Source organism: Cibotium barometz, chromosome 4, assembly GCF_041138505.1.
Source record: "Cibotium barometz isolate CiBa-2024 chromosome 4, ASM4113850v1, whole genome shotgun sequence".
Taxonomy (NCBI): domain Eukaryota; kingdom Viridiplantae; phylum Streptophyta; class Polypodiopsida; order Cyatheales; family Cibotiaceae; genus Cibotium; species Cibotium barometz.
In genome coordinates, this window is record NC_141049.1 from 17402963 (window position 1) to 17413641 (window position 10679).

Here is a 10679-nt window from a genome sequence, read left to right on the forward strand (position 1 = left end):
ATGCTTGCGGGGGGATCAAGATGGTGGTGCCATGGTTTTCCAAGCAACACATCACATCCATTCAATGGTGGAACTAAAAAGTTTTCATGGTTCGAATACCCTTGGATATGTACACAGAGCTTGCTTATGATGATAGGCATAACCTGCACCTCTTTGCCCACAAAGGTGGCTTCAGCCTCAATTTTGGAGATGAAGTTATATGTGGCACGATCATAAAGAGAGCAAGCCGATCCTTGAATTGGTCCCAAGATTTGCATACCACCCTTTCAATGCCTTCACGACTATTATTCCCTTGCACATTGGGAACTGTATACACATTCACTTTAGGTTGCTTATTGCTTTCATTCTTCTTCTATTGAGGACATTGTCTAAACATATGGTCTTTTCTCCCACATGCAAAGCACTTTCCTTCCTTCACATATTAATCCCTTTTCTCCAGTGTGAGTCCAAACTTATGCCTTTTATTGGGGTTGTCTTTGGGAGAAATATTCTTAGCTTTTCCCTCAAGATCCACTTATATGGTTGTCCACCTTTTTGCAAGTTTTGTACAGCCCTCCGTTTGTCCTTCTTACCATGCCCGTCCTTATTGGATTGCTTAATCTTTTCTTCTAGTTGCTTGGTGGAAGAGCAAAGGCTATGAGCTATTGCAAAGTTTGATTTGGATGAAGCTCCAACCCTAATTCATAGATAGGAAATAAGCTAGACTCAAACTTTCTTTTCTTCTCTTGATCACTAATAAGCATAAAAGGTGATACCTCCAAGAAAATGTTCCAAAACTTTAATACATATGTTTGTGCCGATTCATGCTCCTTTTGATCTATGTTGTCCTGCTTCTTTACAATATTCTTTACTGCATTAGGAGGCAATAATTGGGCATAAAATTTCTCCTCAAGCTCTTCCAAGTAGCGATGGGATTCGAGAAAAGCTTTTCAGAGATCCACCAATAAGCAACCATGCCCTTTAACATGCTCACATGTCTTATCTTGGACTTCTCTGTAAAGTCTTCATCACTAAAGCCAATGCCAAATTATGAAATAAAAGCCATTACCTTGCTTACATCATACTCACCATTATATGTTTCAAACTTGGCCGACATTCTAGCCTGGAATTCCTTGAGCTTCTTGACATGGTGCCCATTAGCTTCATGCTTTCTCTTCCCCTTGTCCAACAAGGTAGACCTTACTACATAAGGTTCATATGCAACTTAAGACATGGGGCATGTGCTCTTGGAGTTGGTGGGCTAGGCAACAATGGCTTTCTGCATGTATATAAACTTCTCTCCTTGCATCACCATACTCATAAGAGTACTCTTTGGCATGGTACTATGAGTTGAATTGTTATCATAGTGGGAAAATCTCAGCCCATGTGTGTATGAGATGTATGCCCTACATACACTTGGTTGTGCACTATCTTTGGCATAGGCATGTCTCTCATCCCTCGTGTCATGTGGTGTAGAAGCATGTTGGGAAGAAGTCACCACCGAAGGCTCCTCTCTTTGAAGAAAAGACGATCCTGTGAGAGAGAGCACCACCAGGCGCAATATGCGAGGAGGCTTCTTGAATTGTAAGACACCAGACTCACCTCCAATACATCTCTATTCCGTATACGATAGGTGAGAGCAAACTCCCTTGGCTTCACACCCAACTCCCTTGCCATGGAATCGAACATACAGTCCACCATGGATTTAGCTTTAGTGGTCTCAGTAAGCTTGTGAACTTGTGGGTTCTCATGAAAAAGCTTTAGCTCCTCTTCTTTTGCATGTAATTTGCCTCTTCATGTGATCAAGTTGAACCCTCAATGCATTGGGCTTATCATCTTGTACCTTCTCTTTACCACGGGATGATTGTCCCACAAAAACCATACGAGGATCATGAGTGCACTATAAGATGCATTCAAAGCATGAGCAACTCTAGAGTTGGGCACTTCTTCGACATAAGATGCATTCAAAGCATGACCAACTCTAAAGTTCCCTCTAGAGTTGGGCACTTATTTGCACGTTGTTTGGCTATCCATAATGTCAAGTGTGCAATTTATGTGGTGTCCAAGCTCACAAGATCATTTCCCTACTGAAGAGAGGGAAGAAATAGCCATGCTTTGGTACCAATGTAATTCATCCTACTCAATGTGAGCACATATTAGGCACTGTCTCGTAAATAACAATCACTCACTTAATGAATTGGACACAACACAAAACTTAACAAAGCTAAAAACTAAAAATTGCACACCACATTGGGGCCAAAACCCGGGCCAACCTCCCCACCAATACCAAATATATTATTGGAGTATTTTATTTGTACAATGTTCCATGAGCTATGATAGCCAGATTTGCCATAAACAACAAACTGAATACAAATACTAAACAATGTTTGTTGGGGAAGACTTTCACTCACTGGAGAGAAGCAAACGTGTTCCTAGTGTTTCGGGTCCACACACGACACTAGTGTGCTCGTACTAGTGCCTGGCTTGCCCTCTCACAATGAGGAAATATTGAAAATGGAGAATTGGCACCAGTGGACACCCCGGGGCATGATTTCAAGTAGCAAAGACATTGTTGATGAATTTATGTCGCGTAAACTTCAAAGGATTGTTCACAAACACAAACATGCACTATATGGATGCCTAAAACAACCCCAACTTAGCACAACCAGCCCTTATAATGGCTTGACCAGCTCAAAATAGGATATCCAACAACATGGACAGATTGAGGCAACACAAGGAGGTCGAACACATCAGCAAAACTTGCTGCCGGCTGTACCTGATGATGACATGGTGCCCACACAGTCCGCCTTGATGAAGTTCCTAAAAATCCAACATGAAGGGATGCAACAAGATGTTTTATGATCCTGATCACAGATATGTGTTCGGATTTTCAAAGAGATGAGTGTAGCACCTACTACAAAAGAACATGAACGATGGAGTGCTAGTATGTGAGTGCAGGAAAGTGATGATTTGCAGTAAAGTGATGATTTGCTTATAGTAGAGTGGTGAAAATGAATCATGCATGAGATTTTAGTTGCCAACACCAACTAATGGCCACTTGGGTGGTCACCCCTCACTTATGGGGTGCCTGCCCCACATGCTAGGGTGCCCACCAAATTGGGCCCCCAAGCACTTTATAAAAAGTGCCCACCAAGTTGGGCCGCAAACACTTTATGAATATGTCCACCCATTTTAAATGAATGTGAACCTACAAAGGTTATAAACATTACGAGGCATTTTAATAACAAATACAAGAGTTTTTGAATGCACTTACCACTTGTTCACAGGCCACAAAACATGTCAAAATATAGGACAATTGCATGGTTCATGGTGGGTAAGTGTCCTAGGCATGTGTACTAGACATTCGTAGTAGGTAAACACACAAAAGCAATTCACGCAAAAACAATTTCAAGCATGTAAACATTTGTGTATGTACACTTTGTTATGAGAAAATCTCTCGGATATGGAACAAGTATAGCACTGGCATTTTTAGGCATAGATCTAGCACGTTGGAAAGTGTGGAACTGGGATCCCGGCACTTGGATCCACACACGCCCATAAACAGGTGCGAGAAACTTGGATTTCAGACACTCGAATCCACAAACTAGCCATAAACGTGCGCAAGAAACTGGGATCTTGGACACTCATATCCGCAAACTCGCCACACATGTGCACAAGGAACTAGAGAGAACCATTTGGATGGCCAAATGGTTATGCGAGGAGAACAAGCTATCCAAATGGTGCATTATCATTCGGTCACGTGGGCACTGCCATAGCAGTGATTGCTCGTGTGTTGAGTTCAAGAGAATGCTAGTTGGTATTTTGCTTAACATATCCCAAAGTGGGGGGCAAGATGCAATTAACTTTATGTTATCTTGCCAAGCTTCTATGCTTGCAATAAATTCGTTCTACCGATCCCCACATTAGAATCAAGCATTGTCTATAGGAGTTTGGAACTTGCAACATTATGCTAACGTAATATTAATGTCAACTAAGTTTTCTCTTTGATATCTTAGAGATTTTGTACTCTTTATAATTGAGAGTAAAGACATTTCTAGTCTTTCACCATGTCATAATTTGAAGTGGTTGTTTTTCGTCTTCTTCATAGTACTAGTAGCCCTCCAATCTCACCAAGCACAAATAAAGTGGTTTTTACACAAATTTTTAAACGTGAGGCCCGTAGGTCGCCACCTAATCGGTTAATCTAATTGCAAAAATAAATTATTATGATTTTGAAATTTGTATGAGTTAAAATACATTGGCAAGTTGCTCTTAAGATGTCCTTAGATTTTCACATGCAGAAGCCTTTTGCTTGGCGCAAAGTTAATGGTGCCACTAATGAATGGAGTTGGACCCAGCTACTATTAGTCTTACTCAAAACACGAAGTTAGACAACTACTGCTACTAGAGTACCTCTTCATTTGATAGGTAAATGTGTGGTGATGCCACAAACATGTTAATAGATCTTAACCACTTATAAGTTAATTGAAAGTACAAATTGTATTTCCAATTACATGCTTGTTTTAATACATGTTGCATGTAGGTGAGGTTATTATTTTGAGCTATTAACTGCCTTCAATACTGTATCTCAAGTCTTCTCATAACAATCATACAACGTTGTTACTTGTACACACACACACACACACACACACATATCATTAAAATTGCATCTTGTTTCAAGCTAACTAAAGGTATATATGAGTTGAAATTAAAAATGGTTTCAAGCTAACTACAAGTATATACATATGCATCGAAATTAAGTTAGGGTCCATAAATTGCTTTACATTATAAATCACAGAGACAAGCTTGGAAGAAGGTAACATTTACACCAACCGAGGACTCATGTGTGAGGCTTTATCAATACTAGAAAAATGATGATTTACCATGAAATCACGCTTTACATTATAAATCACAAAGACAAGCTTGGAAGAAGGCAAATTTTACACTAACCAGTGGACTGATGTGAGGCTTTATCAGCACTAGAAAAGTGAGGATTTACCATAGTTATAAAAACTATAACAGTTTATTAAACGCCTTGAGTGGTTAATTTATAGAGGAAGACTTTCAATTGTGTATGCTCCATGCTCCTTAGGCATTGTTTTTTTGATCCCTCTTCACATAGGGCATTGGACAATAACTAAACAACATGCATGAACGGACTCAACTTTAAGAATATATGGTTTGTATACAACTGTATAATGGCAGGACACTAATTGCAAATTACAACTTGTTTTTTTAAAAGGGAGGGTTTTAGGAGAGAGAAACATGTCAAGAGCGTATGTTTAAAAGGATGTATTTTAGAAGAGCAAGGTGGCTGTCAAGAATGAAGGGGTTCTAGGAGAGCAACATCATATAGAACCAGTATTTCTCACATCATCAATGGGGAAAGATCTCTTGCAATAACAAATCAGAGAGTTTCTTGGGAGATTTTATGCACGTTGGCACTTTTATTACATGTGCACACTTGGGTAGGCCCTCACCTTGCTTCCTTAACATGGATGGATCAAACTAGCCCCATGCACTGGGATTTGAGAGCCCTAACCATGTGACTACAAACTGTTCAAAAGTTGTCATACAATCAAGACCAGATTACCACTTACTACTCTTTCTCCACCTCATTCAAAAATTTACATAAGAACTCCCATCTTTCATCCTCTAACAAAAAACAAGATTGTTCCCAAGAAATCTGATACCCCAAAAGAAGGCAAGCCTCCATCATAGCTTCTGTATTGCAGCCATAGGGGGACTGTTTTTCCAGCATTCCCCCTTTCTTGGACCATACTTTAACAGTGGGTCTGGTTCCAACCCGGGTTTTCAATGAAAGCTACAAATGTATGATCAATTTGTTTTTCCTTGCGGTACCACCTCAAAGTTTTTGGGCCAAACTTAGGAGGTCTTTTCTTCCCAACTCAACATCTCACCCGCAAGCAAACAATCCAGAATCAGGGGTATATCCCTAGTATGTTTGAAGCTTACCAAGAGTTAGGGCAACATTCAGAGCATATTCCTTTGCAGATTCTGAATTAACAAATCCATCTCAGGACATCTAACTTTATTCACATTACACACAGTCCAGCACATGCACACACATTTATGCATCAGCTCTGAATCTTGCAAGCCTGTACATACTGCCCTCATAAATACAATTGCATTCCTGCTAGAGCAGATTTCCCATAGGATGCAAGCTCTGATAATATTAAACACTAGCCCAATGTGTTCATCCAAACTGACCATTTACCAAGGATCCAGTCCCCCCAATATGTTTGCATACCTAAACTCTTCTCTATCCATTTAGACATTTTGATCTAGGTACCCCTAACTGTTGGACATTCCCAAAACACATGTTTGCCATCTTCAATTGATGACCTACACCTGGGGCAGATGCCACTAGAGATATTTCTCCTTTGGAGCTTAGAACCAATGGGTAATCCCCACATGCAAACCTTCCACAAAAAAACTTTGGAACTTCCTAGGGATCTAGCACTCCTACATCAAAATCCATCCCTTTTTCCAATTGGAGGAGCTCCACTTTACATCCCAGATTTTATTGCAATACAGCACATTGGTACCTCCATTTCTCATTTGTGCATAAATGTCTCTGGTTGAGTCCCCTTTCATAGTAGAGTTGATATTTGCAATATAGTATTGAATGCCTATGTTACGTTTTTATGCCCTGTGCTAAACTTTGGAAAGTGTCACTGGAATAAATTTATTGGCCCTATTAGAGATTTTCTGTGGAGAAATGGTAATGGGAAAAAAAGAGTCTCTGCTTGGCTTGCTTGGGATAAACTTTCAGTTCCTAGAAAGGAAGGGGGCATTGGCTTGCTTGGGATAAATTTTCAGTTCCTAGAAAGGAAGGGGCATTGGCATTATTCACATGCCCACTAACTGTACTGCGAGAAAGACTTTGATGCTTCGTAGATTTTTATCTCAGAATGTCACTTGGACTCTAATGATGAGGGAACTGGTGGAGCTTGCTGATGTTATGGCTAAAGGTAAATGGGGAAACCTAAACTGGAAGGATAAACTTTTCTCATGTGCCCCTCTTAAGATCACATGCTCAGATCTTTGCAAAATGCTATGCAAATGTTGGAAGGACAGCTTGGGTTTCATGGTGTGGGATGGAGGAGGCAGAGTAGCAGGTAATTCCATGCTCACTCTAGGTATATGGTAGACTCATAAGTTTAATCCCCCTCTAGCCCTACTTGATATATCTGTTGCAAAAAATCTCAACAATAAAGGCATTAGGCATTTGATGGACTGCTGGGATAGGGATCTGGCAGAAGATGCGAACCAGTTATTTGTGGAATTTCAGCTAGTTAGGAGGGAAAGAGATCTGATGGCTCAGGTTTTGGAAATGCTTCTTAGGGAATTATGCTCCACAGTTACTGACACCTCTGTTTGGATCAAGGATTGGACTTGGCTCAATGGTGTCAAAATTAAGGAACCTTGTTTGACTGATCTGTTAATCTCAAATCCCCCTACCACTCTTCGATTAAGCAACACTTTAGAGTATCCACCCCAGGACAAGGTGTAAATGCATGTTGCCATTTTAGTTCCAAAACCCAGTTTTTCCATCGCTCTAGCTACAAATGACCACTAAATCATGTCGTAAGCTTTCTCTAAATCCAATTGCAACATGAAGTTTTCTATTGGGTTTTAATAGCCACATCCCTTCCTAGTAACGCTACAAAGATGTTATCATAAATTAACCTACCTTTAATAAAACCATGTTGTTTTTTGGAGATAACATTTTACAGCACATGGGTGATTCTAAGAGCAATTACTTTGGCCAGAATTTTATACATCATTGTTAACAAGGTGATAGGCCCCCAATGACCAAACCTGTTTGCAAGTAGTTTGTTTTGGGATGAGCTTTACAAGCCCTTCTTTAAAAACCTTGTCCCAAAGCCCTGAATTGAAGGCTTTCTTATAGATGTCACTCACCACCTCTTTCAAGGAAGGCCAGAAGGCTATAAAGAACTCTGTTGATAGGCCATCCCAACCTGGGGCTTTCTCCCTCCCTAGCTTTAGCAAGGCACGTTAGCATTCATCCACCTCAATATCTCTTTCTAACCATTTAGCTTTATCAGGGTCCACAATTTGTTTTAGGAGACCCAACAGCCTATCTTTAGCTTGGAACCTCCTCAAAGAGCAGTCCTCCTTCAGACTAAGGGTTGAACCCAAAAATTTCACCCATTTCAAAGTCAGTGTGTTAATATCATTCACGGGGGTGCCATTCTCATCCAGAATGCTTCCCATAATCTCATTATCACACTTTTTCCTTGGGAGTTTAAATAGTCTATTGTCAGGTTTTCTTCTATTACTAAATTGATTCCTTCTAGCCCAATTCTCATGTTCTCTATAACATCTATCCTCCTCTTCTTTAATACTAGCCTGGCACTTAAAGTACAAAGCAATGTCAGTAGCATCCAGTCCTATGGTTTCTCTTTAACAGAAGATCCTCTAACAATGTAGCCCACTTCCTTCTCTCTCCTCTAACAATGTAGCCCACTTCCTTCTCTCTCCTCTCCTTTCATCAGCCCTCAATTTACCCATTGCTCTAATGATCCCTTGCATTTCATTAGCAAACTACCTCCAAGAGCCATCATCCCCCTTTTTCCTTTTAAGTTTTTTAATTGCTTCTTCTGTGTACTCCATAAAGAGAGGGTCCTTCAATAGTAAGTTATTCACTCTCAATTTCCTTGCTGGGAAATGAGAAAGATCTATGTCAGCCTCATCATTAATGGACCAACTCCACTTCAAAGGAAGATGATCAGAGAGAGTAGAACAACAATCAACTAAAACTCTCAAGGTATGGGGCACCCACGAGGCCTGTTAACTGAAAAAAATTCTATCAATTCTTGAAGAGGAAGACATATATTGAGGGTTAAAGTAAGTATGCCCCGGTTTGTCTCTCCAGTCACCCAAATACCAACTATCTTTGAGCCCTAGCCCCCTTCTAAGCTCTTCCCATTTCCCCTTTTCCTTTCCTATAAGAACAGAGCTACCACCACATCTATCAACCACTTTTTCAACCATGTTGAAATCCCCAAGAACAATACAAGGTACTTGTGCGTTTAAACTCAATTCCATATATTGCTCCTAACCTTATGATTATGTGTCCCATATACATTGACAATCCATATTCTCTCCCCATCTACTAAGATCTCCACTACCAAGATTCTTTCCTCAGGGTGATTAGCTATAACACTAGAGCTCAGGTCTCTCCTAACTAAAGTCATAACCCCACTATACCCAAAATTGACACCTCCATAAAAATTTTCCCAATCACTGAAACTATTTAGTCTAGAAATTTTCCCAAAAAGATTATGCTCCTGTATAGCAAAAACCAACAAGCCCCAAGATTTAATTAATTCCCAAAACAAAGTCATTTTCTTTTTATCTTACCCTTCACGTTCCACGTGCACCCCATAAATTCTATAGCATTCTTCATGAGATAAAGCAGTTTCCAGGATCATCTCAACTTCCTCCTCATCCCTCTGACTATTCTGAACTTAATGAGATCCTTTCCTAGTTTCACTCGTTAATAGCTCAAGATTTTGCTCTGCTAGTAGGCAGTTATCTCTTTCAATCAATGGGCTGAAAGGGTTCGAAAAAACAATAGAGCTCAAATTCTCACCGTTCCCAGGCCTTCTGCTCTCGGTTCCCCGATTGAGTTGAGCCTTCATGGCCTCAGTCTTAGCCTGTCTGACACTAGGTTTACCTTTAACTTTAGCCCAACCGCCTTCCACCATATTATTCCCGGTTTCCATCACTACTTCCTTCCCTTTCTCATTCTTCTTCTGATTTTCAGAGATGGTTTTCTCTTTGTCACTTCCTACCAAGTTGTCCTCTGTTGCCTCGTCCCTCATAGAAACCAATTCAGGACAGTCTTTGGCAATATGCCATAAGGCCCCACATCGGAAACATGCACCAGGGAAAGCTCCAAACTTAAGGCCTAATTCTAGAGTGCCCAGTTGACCTAGGTCTACTTCCATTGATTTTGGGGTTTCAATGGATGAATTCCAAGTGATGCACACACTATTACCCTGCCTTCCTTCGACCTCATCACCAGGGACATATAACACAGAACCAAGGGATTGGGCTATGTCACGCAACACAGACCTAAGCCAGAGGGGAAGCCTTACAACTTCTACCCAAACAGGGCACGCATTCTACAGACTTTTATTGACATCAAATAACGGATCAAAAGGAAAGACATGCACAAGACGTTGCCCAGAAAACAAAGGCTCTTTAGCGAATAATTCAGAGACTGATTGGCCTTTAATAAACATCACATTGAAAAAGCCTTTCCCCAAGTAAAAGATCTTAGACATAGCACAATCATGGAGAATGCTCTCCTGGAGCCATCTACCTAATTCGCCCTTCGAAGGAGGCTTACCCGGACAAAAGAGAAATACACTACACATCGAAAATAAACCTATTTGGCTTCTGATAAAATCTTGACTAAGCTTCAGACATACCTTGTTCTTCACCTGATTACAGAGTCTCTCATTCAACCAGTCCGTCACACATTTTCTCTTGGAACACTCCGCCTCGATGTCCTCCCCTCTGCGCTCCATCTCTTCCTCAGTCTCTGGATCCCAGTCCCCCCATCCATTCGCTCCCTCTTCCTCACGTTGATGCCATCCACTACAAGACACCGCCATGCAAGGCCCGAGTAGTCAACCACCCGT